The following is an 11,697-nucleotide window of genomic DNA, read 5'->3' on the forward strand; positions in this document are numbered from 1 at the left end:
AGAAGCCACCCTAGCAAGTAGATGAGAGTACGAATGACCTGTTAAAGAATTTGTTGCTTAACAATCAACAACTCAGGACCAATTTTAGAAATCATGAGAGACAAGTTGGGAAGTTGAGGAAATTTTTTGGCTGAATAGGGTATTTCTGTGGTCGCAGAACCGATCTGTGAACCGCAAATCTGCCGCAGAGTGAAGTAAAGAACTGGGCAAAATTTGAATGTTATTTTGCGGTCAATTATGCGACCGCATAACCATTTCGTGGGCCGCATATCATCCGCAGAACCCGGCATGATGAATTTCGGAGGGGAGTTCTGCGGTGCATTATACGACCGCAGACCTGCCGCAGACCCAATCAGAACATCCCAGTTTTGGGACCCTTTCTGCGGTCCCTTTTGCGGGCCGCATACCTATTTTGCAGTCCAGTCTACGACCGTAGACCCGACTTCGTAGAGTTTAAGTTTGAGAAATTTCACCCGATTCCCATTTTCATAAAAACACCTTGTGGGTTATTTTAGCTGGTCCTAACTAATATTTAGAGATGGGGGAGTGATCTAGAGTGAGAAGGGAAGTTCCTAAGGTTATTGTTCATCAACTCTTGCTCAAAGTTGAAGAATTCACAAGGGAAACTCATTGGGTCTTCATCCTAGAGGTAAGATTCTACTCCCTAACCCTCAATTCTGGGATTTAATTTGAAAATAGATAATGAGAAAAGCAATTCTTGGGTGTGGGAGTTATTTATTATGCATGCATGTACCATCAAGGGTAATTGGAGGATTGTTGAACTCAATTGGGTAAACATTGGGTAGTGGGATGAAGGAATCCACCATAGGAGGACCTTGAAACTTTAATGCACACCTAGTGGTTGATAAAATGCTTAAATGAACGGGAATCATGAACTCCTTCCTAATTTGTATTCAATTTTACTATATTTCTAAATAGATTGAAGTGGCTAAGAATTCCGGAATGTCGTAGTAATTTAAAATCTCAAGACGAGGTATGTTGGCTAAACTCTTCTCTAAGAATTGAACTCCACGATGTCCTTGTAAGTCCCAAATTGTTCATTATAATTGATTATTCCGAATAAGCTTTGTGACATAAGGAATATACTAAATATATGTTTCAAATTCTCTTGTTAAGTTGTGCTACTATTTGAGAAAGTGATCAAAGCATGGATCGCATATTCTAAATATTATAATCTCAAGTCATGTGTCCAATGATAGCTATTATGCCAAATTGTGTAAAAAAATCCTTATGTGCTTAAGGATCTAACTTGCTCACATGTGGACTTAAAGTCTTGCATAGAAATGCTTGTTGTTGATGATCTGTGATGATGTTTGAAAGTGAAAAGAGATGAACATGAAATATAAAACGCGGCTAACGTGCCATGAATAATATTACAATTGGGGCCACTAGAGCCAATGAAATTGAGAGACGTGTAAAAGATATTGAAATGCGTTGAAAGCCCTTTAAATAAATAAACACTTTGGGAGTATCGTTAGTCATCCAGGAAGGGTAGGTTGAAATAACCTAGCCCCGAAACTACACGTGCTGGTGTAGGAGTAAATTGTGGCTATTCCCCTTATTTGGGATAAGATTGATATGATGAGAGCATTCCCTGTTATTGGGATGAGATGATTGCTAGAAAAGGGTGATGTCGATCCACATGGCATTTTGGTGAGACGGCCTAGCCGGTCGGGTTGTGATCGGACGTCATGCCGCACATATGGTGGTGATTGTGCTTGAAATGGTGAATGAGATAATGATTGAGATTGAGATAGTGATTGCAATTGTAGTTGATGTATTAGGTGAGACGGCCTAGCCGATCGGGCCGTGATCAGACTCCGTGCAAAATACACGGTGGTATATCTATATCGGTGCTAAGATCTCCCAATCTAAAATATGAAAATTACATGAAAACTTGTCTTATTCCTAATTTGATGTCTTGGGTATTGTTTGAGACTCCCATTGATTTTTATGATTGTTCATTCTTGAGTTATCATTCGTTCTATTGAGAGGGTGTTTAGTCATTCATACTAGTACTATTCCATATGTACTAACGTCCTTTTTTGCCCGGGGCACTGCATCTTTTATGGATGCAGGTGGTTCCACAACAGGCGGCTTTGATCGTTGATAGTGGTACACCTTCTTCCCAACTGACTTGGTGAACCCCAATTCACTTTGGGGTCGTATATATTTTGTCCTTATGTACTATGTTTTAAGGTATAAACGGGGCCTTGTCGCCGACACTATCAACGCACTCTTTTGTATCTATTAGAGGCTCCATAGACATAGTGTGGGTGGTATTTTGGTATTGGGAAAGTCAAACTAGTAATGCTATAATTATATCACACGTTCCACATCAAACTATGGAAGTGTATATATTTTGAAACTTATAAATGATGTAACTGTTGATAACGAATTGGTGTTGTTGCTCACATGATCCTCCTTACTGTTTAATTAATGAATTGGATTTTATCATTATTTATGAGTAAGTTCGGGTAGAAGGTATTGTGCGGGCTTGCTTGGTCGGGTAATCTCAATTGAGTGCCGGTCGCGCTCCCCGAGGTCGGGGCGTGACAGCAGTTACCGAGTGCCGAGTCATTGAGTGTACTAAGTGATTGAGTATGAGACAGTGAGATTGAGTACTCTGAGAGTGCGAGTACATGAGTTTATCACTGTGATGCATTACATTTGACATGCATACTTGGCATGTATGCATAGAGATGTATTTCCTCATGCTAAATGGTATTGTGACATTCATGGCTTCACATGCAACTTGACATGTAAACATAGAGGTGTACTTTTTCTCATGCTATCTGACAATGAAACATTTTATCTGTTGTTGAAAGTTATTAAGAAAAATCACAGTTTTATGATATACTCATATTTTGGTGATTTCGGTGAAAGATTTGGTTTTTACTGTGATACCTGAAAAGCATGCCCATTTTAAGTAACTGTGAACGAGCTGAGCATCATATCTTTGAGTTATTACTTGTACTGCTTTCATTATATTGTTATGATTTGTTCTTGGCTATTGGTGTTGGACTCTGACCGTTGTCCAAGCTTGTCACTGCTTTCAACCTAAGGTTAGGTTTGTTACTTATTGAGTACATGGGGTTGGTTGTACTTATACTACACTTCCGCACCTTGCGTGCATATTTTGGAGCTGATGTTACTGCATATGGCGGGAGTTGGCGTTGAAGATGTACCTACGTTCCGGTTATAACTGTCTCTTGTTCTTGGTGGCTTTAGATTTATAAATCTATTTATGTATATTTCGAACATATGATGTATTTATTTCATACCAACTTTGTAAACTCTAAATCTTAGAAGCTCATGATTTGTACTACCAATCCTTGGGAAGTTGTATATAAGTTCAGTTATTTCATCATTTATTTTCTCTGTAAATCTCATTTGAATTGGATTGTTACTTATTGGTTTACCTAGTAAGTTGAGTTAGGTGTGTCACGACCCAACTGGAGGGTCATGACTAGCACCCGGGCCATACTTGCCGAGCACCAACGTACATTTTATCTAACCTTCCTTATTATCTTTAAGGGCCGACAAGACCAATATAAATGAAAGACATGGATCATGAACATCCAACAATGAAAGATAATGTCATGAACATACGTAACATGGGACGACAAGACTGTCAAGAAACTATATATAAGGTACGAGCTACCATGGTGCCATGAAAGACTATACAACAAAAATCAGCCGACAAGGCATTCCAAACCATACATGAGTCGACACCTGTCTATGAGCCTCTAAAAGAACATAAGTGCTACAACATTGCCGGAACAGGGCCCCGACATACCCATAATGTCTATAACAAAAATGCATACCAAGACCACGGCAAGTCCGGAGAAAGGATCTTGCCAATAACGCTGAACCGGATAGCCTACTGTGATGGGGGAGCTGCGTCTACCCGTCTATCAGGACCTGCAGCACGACATGCAGCGTCCACAAATAAAAAGGACGTCAGTACGAATAAAGTACTGAGTATGTAAGGCAGAATAGCATAAGTAAGAACAATAATGTAAACAGTGATAGGGAATATACAACCTGTGACATCTGGGTACCTCTGAGGGCTACTGACATGAAATACATGATACATACATATATATATATATACATAAACGTTTAAAACATATGCCTTTGTGGGCATCATCATCATCATATCGTACCCGGCCATAATAGGCTCGGTAAAACGTACCCGGCCATCATAGGGCTCGGTAGAATCGTACCCGGCCACGTGGAGCTCGGTAAAACCCAACTGATCAGTGGTTGCACAATAGGTGCCATACCCGGCCAACTATAGCGCGGCTCGGTAGAGTAAAATAGATACATATATATGATGCATGCTGGACTCATTGGAATCACATTTTGAACCTTTCGGAGTGACGTAAGGTCGGTATCCTTCGTACACGTTATTAGGATTAACTCTTCATCAAGAAACTTATAAGAATCAGGAACTACCAACAACATTGATAATATAAGAATAAGAGAAGTAACATCAATACCAATCGTTTCATAAGAAGGGCAGCAATGTAAGTACTGCTAGCTTCTAAGAGTAGAGTATCTTTGGGAGCTCGTTCATTACATTATGTACAATCGGAGTCGTGCAAAAGAATGAAGGGGATAGACTCACATACCTTGTATATACTGCCCAACCTCAAGCTATGCAAATATCACGACTCCTTAGTCTACAATAAGACAAATGACACTATCATTATCGTTTAAGCGTCGTAACTATTATGTATCGACCACAACCTATTTTACGATGAAACGGACAGCACCTCCCCTATTTATATGACTTCCCACAAGTCAATACAATCACCAAACAGCCCAAACAACATCATTAATAATCATATTGAGCCTCCAAAACAGTCCACCAACCAACAACATTACTACCAAGCTTTTCGATATATATTTCACAAGTTCTAGCTTCAACGACTTAGCTGCAACTTGGATAATCTTAAATATATATAGAGTAAGAGGTTCATTACCTTTAAACAGAAAGAACAACTCCAATTTGACCTTAATTTTCCTCGAAATATCCCTTCAATTCTGCCACAAGAACAAGGAAGCGAAACTAGCAATTAATTCGGGTTTTTCGGCACTAGAATTACTTTAGAAGACTTGAAATCACCTAGGGTTGATATTAAAAACTTGAAGGTGTATTTACAGAACATAAAGCACTTAAAACAACCTCCCACACGAGCTGGAACAACACAAAAATCAGCAACAACAAGAAAAACAAGAAACTTACTAGCACCACGGGATTCCCGACATTTGATTTGTGTTGTTTGCCCTTTGTTTGGGTCTTGGATCATGAGAGAACCTTGAGAGAATGTTTTTAGGGTTATAAGGTCTGAATATACTGAAAAATAATGACTTAAAACGGGGTTGAGTTATCTTATATATGTCCAAATGTCTTAAACCGCCTTTGTGGGCCCCATAGAGAGCAGCTTGGCGCACTCTCGCGAAAACGCGAATATCTCTCTATTCCGAGATCGTATCGACGAACGGTTTAATGCGTTGGAAACTAGACTCATAGATCTTCAATTTGATAGGTAGATCACCCCATAATTCCAAGCACATTGGGAGTAAAATGCAGTAACATTTGACCTAAAGTTTAAGTAAAATTATAAACCTAAGTTGCGACAACTTTTATCGAATTTTATTTCATAACTCGCTTGATTTCAAGACTTATGATGCGGATATTATATGATTCAAATACATTAAAACAAGACCTCTTGGGACAGTTAATCACCTCTAGTGTTATCCGAAAATACGGGTTACAACATCCTTGATTAGCTTAACTTCAAATACTTGTTAACCACTCTTATACACCCTTGTATCGTTTAAGACCAATAGGATTAACTTATTATCATCTCAAAGATAATCTCTTCTTGGATTTACGTCGACTACCTTACGGCGTGATCTATGATATGCGAATTTGGGTTGTAACATCCTCTCCCCCTTAGGAACATTCGTCCTCGAATGTAAGGGTTTATGGGGTGTCTAACTCATCGTGGATTCCGACGGAGATTTCTGGCTGAGTTTCCCTTATAAAATGGACACTAGCCAAACTTGCAAGCAGTTAAACCCAACCTATGGCCATACAAGACTATACAAAGCATTATGGATATGTACATTATCTGCATATCACCATTTTGTATTAAAAAAGAGTATTCACAAGCTATTGCTTACCTCATAGAGCCGTTTCACCTTATAATGCGTCCTTCTTTCCCCCGGTATCCTCGTTATCTTCACTCTGGAATATGTAAGGGTATTTAGACTTCATCTCCTCTTCTGCTTCCCATGTCATTTCTTCTATATTCTTGTTCCTCCATAATACTTTGACGGAAGCTACATCCTTTATTCTTAGCTTGCGGACTTGTCGATCTAATATAGCCACTGGCACTTCATCATATGATAGATCCTCTGTAACTTGTACATCTTTGATAGGGACGACCCGAGAAGGGTCTCCAATACATTTCCTCAACATAGATACATGGAATATCGGGTGTACAAATTCCAATTCGGATGGCAATTCTAACTCATAAGCAACCTGTCCAATTCGTCGAAGAATTTTGTACGGCCCAATATACCGTGGACTCAACTTACCCTTCTTCCCAAAACGCATAACACCCTTCATCGGCGAGATCTTCAGGAAAACCCAATCACCAACCTCAAATTCCAGATCACGACGTCGGACATCGGAATAAGATTTTTGCCTGCTTTGTGCCGTCCTCAGCCGCTCTTGTATCAGTTTCACCTTCTCAATGGCTTGGTAAATCAAATCTGGCCCATATAATTCTGTCTCACCGACTTCGAACCATCCAACTGGTGATCTACATTTCCTCACATACAGTACCTCATACGGGGCCATTTTAATATTGGAATGGTAGCTATTATTGTAGGCGAATTCTATAAGTGCCGGATGGTCATCCCAATTCCCCTTGAAATCTAGAACATATGCTCGTAGCATATCTTCAAGCATCTGAATGGTACGTTCAGCCTGTTCGTCAGTCTGCGGATGGAATGCAGTGCTGAGATTTACTTGTCTGCCTAAACCCTTCTGAAAAGACCTCCAAAAGTTAGCCATAAATTGAGCTCCTCGGTCTGATATAATAGATACCGGCACACCATGAAGCCTAACAATCTCCTTGATATACAACTTCGCATAATCTTCAGCCGTGTAAGTTGTCTTAACTGGTAGAAAATGGGCAGATTTTGTAAGTCGATCAACTATCACCCAAATGGAGTCAAACTTATGATAAGAGCGAGGTAATCCAATAATGAAGTCCATATTAATCACCTCCCATTTCCAGGTCAGAATCTCTATATTCTGAATCAATCCACTGGGTTTCTGATGCTCGATCTTTACTTGTTGACAATTAGGACACTGGGCTACAAATTCTGCAATAGACTTCTTCATGTTATCCCACCAATACTGCTCCTTAACGTCATGATACATCTTTGTCGAGCCAGGATGGATAGAATATCGGGACTGATGAATCTCAATCATAATCTTCTCTCGCAACCCTGCCACACTAGGCACACATAATTGGCCCTGGTATCTCAGTGTCCCATCTTCTCCGATCTTGAAAGATGTAATCTTACACTGCTGAATTCCCTCTCTCAATCTTACTAAGGTAGGATCTTCATATTGTCGTGCTTTTACCTCGGCTACCAAAGATGATTCTGCTGTATTCTGTACAGTAACACCTCCTTCATCAGAGTCCAACAATCTGATTCTCATATTGGCCAGCTGGTGAAGCTATTTGGTCAACCCTTGTCTACCTGCCTCAATATGTATTAAGCTTCCCATTGACTTACGGCTTAGAGCGTCTGCCACAACATTGGCTTTACCGGGATGGTACAATATCTCGATGTCGTAGTTTTTCAGTAATTCAAGCCACCTACGCTGCCTCAAATTCAACTCCTTCTGCTTGAAGATGTATTGTAAACTTTTGTGATCTGTGTAGATGTCAACATGGACGCCGTATAAGTAGTGCCGCCATATCTTCAAAGCATATATTACTGCAGCCAATTCCAAATCATGAGTCGGGTAATTCTTTTCATGCTTCTTCAATTGTCTTGATGCATAAGCAATCACCTTCCCACGTTGCATCAATACGCACCCCAAACCTATACCTGAGGCATCACAATATACCACATAACCTTCTGTTCCTTCTGGGAGAGTGAGCATTGGCGCGGATGTCAATCGATTCTTTAGCTCCTGAAAACTATGTTCACAAGCATCAGACCACTGGAACTTGGTAGTTTTCTATGTTAACTTAGTCAATGGTGCTGATATAGAGGAAAACCCTTCTACAAACCGCCTATAATATCCTGTTAGCCCCAGGAAGCTGCGAACTTCTGACGGTGTTGTAGGTCTCGGCCAATTCTTCACTGCATCGATCTTCTGAGTGTTGACACTAATACCCTCATCAGATATCACATGGCCAAGGAATGCTACTGAGTTCAGCAAGAATTCACATTTAGAGAGCTTAGCATATAACTTATGATCCTGAAGGGTCTGGGCATAAGCCTGAATACGGGAAATATCCATGCCCTCTACCAAGGAGGCTGTTGTACACTCATTTATCAGATGTGGTCCCAACCCGTTCACGAACAGGTGCACCCTATCACTCATCTCGGCCACCATATGGGGAGTATACCTTGCTAAAGAATCAAACTGTATACTATACTCTCGTACATTCATATTACCCTGTCGAAGGTTCAAGAACTTATCAGCTCTAGCTCGTCGTATCTCAGCTGGCAAGTAGTGACGAAGAAAGGCCTCAGAAAATTCCTTCCACACGGCTGGAGGAGCATTCAGACCCCTAGATCTCTCCCAACTATCATACCATAAAATCGCTAAATCCTGTAACCGATAAGAAGCCAACTCTACTGCCTCCGTATCACTAGCATGCATAACCCGCAATGTACAATGAACCTGATCAATAAATGTTTGCGGGTCCTCCTTGGGGTCTGATCCGGTAAACACTGGAGGGTCTAGATTAATAAAATCACGAACTCTCGCACTAACCGGTTTATCAGCAGCACCGGTATTCTGCCTCTGAGCCTGAGCAGCTACCAAGCTAGTCAACAATTGCACCGCACTGCGCATATCATGGTCTGTAGTGCCAGACGGAGGAACTGGATGTACTGGGTGCCTCCTAATATCCTCGAGAGGAGACAGAGAGGTATGAGATGGCATCTCACTCTGAGCCTCAATTTGGCCTGCTCTGGCTGGAGGCACCTGAATGTTACCCTCTCCCACAGCTGTATCAAGCCGTTTACTAATCACTTGCTTCCTAGTCAAAGGCATCGCTAAAAGAAAACAAGGTGAATATTAGATATGAACACTTACTACTCAACTCTACGCACGATCTAGATTCAGGAAGAAGGTAACAACCCTAGATGTCACGTAGCCTCCTGATTATAAATGTGGCGCGCTACACATCTATAATCAAAACTCTACTAGACACGGCTCATAGACAACCCCTAGGACAGACTTGCTCTGATACCAAGTTTGTCACGACCCAACTGGAGGGTCATGACTAGCACCCGGGCCATACTTGCCGAGCACCAACGTACATTTTATCTAACCTTCCTTATTATCTTTAAGGGCCGACAAGACCAATATAAATGAAAGACATGGATCATGAACATCCAACAATGAAAGATAATGTCATGAACATACGTAACATGGGACGACAAGACTGTCAAGAAACTATATATAAGGTACGAGCTACCATGGTGCCATGAAAGACTATACAACAAAAATCAGCCGACAAGGCATTCCAAACCATACATGAGTCGACACCTGTCTATGAGCCTCTAAAAGAACATAAGTGCTACAACATTGCCGGAACAGGGCCCCGACATACCCATAATGTCTACGTTATTAGGATTAACTCTTCATCAAGAAACTTATAAGAATCAGGAACTACCAACAACATTGATAATATAAGAATAAGAGAAGTAACATCAATACCAATCGTTTCATAAGAAGGGCAGCAATGTAAGTACTGCTAGCTTCTAAGAGTAGAGTATCTTTGGGAGCTCGTTCATTACATTATGTACAATCGGAGTCGTGCAAAAGAATGAAGGGGATAGACTCACATACCTTGTATATACTGCCCAACCTCAAGCTATGCAAATATCACGACTCCTTAGTCTACAATAAGACAAATGACACTATCATTATCGTTTAAGCGTCGTAACTATTATGTATCGACCACAACCTATTTTACGATGAAACGGACAGCACCTCCCCTATTTATATGACTTCCCACAAGTCAATACAATCACCAAACAGCCCAAACAACATCATTAATAATCATATTGAGCCTCCAAAACAGTCCACCAACCAACAACATTACTACCAAGCTTTTCGATATATATTTCACAAGTTCTAGCTTCAACGACTTAGCTGCAACTTGGATAATCTTAAATATATATAGAGTAAGAGGTTCATTACCTTTAAACAGAAAGAACAACTCCAATTTGACCTTAATTTTCCTCGAAATATCCCTTCAATTCTGCCACAAGAACAAGGAAGCGAAACTAGCAATTAATTCGGGTTTTTCGGCACTAGAATTACTTTAGAAGACTTGAAATCACCTAGGGTTGATATTAAAAACTTGAAGGTGTATTTACAGAACATAAAGCACTTAAAACAACCTCCCACACGAGCTGGAACAACACAAAAATCAGCAACAACAAGAAAAATAAGAAACTTACTAGCACCACGGGATTCCCGACATTTGATTTGTGTTGTTTGCCCTTTGTTTGGGTCTTGGATCATGAGAGAACCTTGAGAGAATGTTTTTAGGGTTATAAGGTCTGAATATACTGAAAAATAATGACTTAAAACGGGGTTGAGTTATCTTATATATGTCCAAATGTCTTAAACCGCCTTTGTGGGCCCCATAGAGAGCAGCTTGGCGCACTCTCGCGAAAACGCGAATATCTCTCTATTCCGAGATCGTATCGACGAACGGTTTAATGCGTTGGAAACTAGACTCATAGATCTTCAATTTGATAGGTAGATCACCCCATAATTCCAAGCACATTGGGAGTAAAATGCAGTAACATTTGACCTAAAGTTTAAGTAAAATTATAAACCTAAGTTGCGACAACTTTTATCGAATTTTATTTCATAACTCGCTTGATTTCAAGACTTATGATGCGGATATTATATGATTCAAATACATTAAAACAAGACCTCTTGGGACAGTTAATCACCTCTAGTGTTATCCGAAAATACGGGTTACAACATCCTTGATTAGCTTAACTTCAAATACTTGTTAACCACTCTTATACACCCTTGTATCGTTTAAGACCAATAGGATTAACTTATTATCATCTCAAAGATAATCTCTTCTTGGATTTACGTCGACTACCTTACGGCGTGATCTATGATATGCGAATTTGGGTTGTAACAAGGTGCCATCACAGCTAGTTGGATTTTGAGTCGTGACAAACACATAGTTCAAGGATCCCTAATTCTCTCAAGTCAAGGTTAGACCCAATACTTACTTCACTTTGCGAATCAAAGCAATCAACCAACCACGACCTTGCCTTTCCAACAAGCCTCCAAACTAACCCTATATCTAGCAAATTGTTGATCAAATGATTCAAAATAAGCTTTAGAACTACCCAATAATGAAA

Source organism: Nicotiana tomentosiformis, chromosome 2, assembly GCF_000390325.3.
Source record: "Nicotiana tomentosiformis chromosome 2, ASM39032v3, whole genome shotgun sequence".
Taxonomy (NCBI): domain Eukaryota; kingdom Viridiplantae; phylum Streptophyta; class Magnoliopsida; order Solanales; family Solanaceae; genus Nicotiana; species Nicotiana tomentosiformis.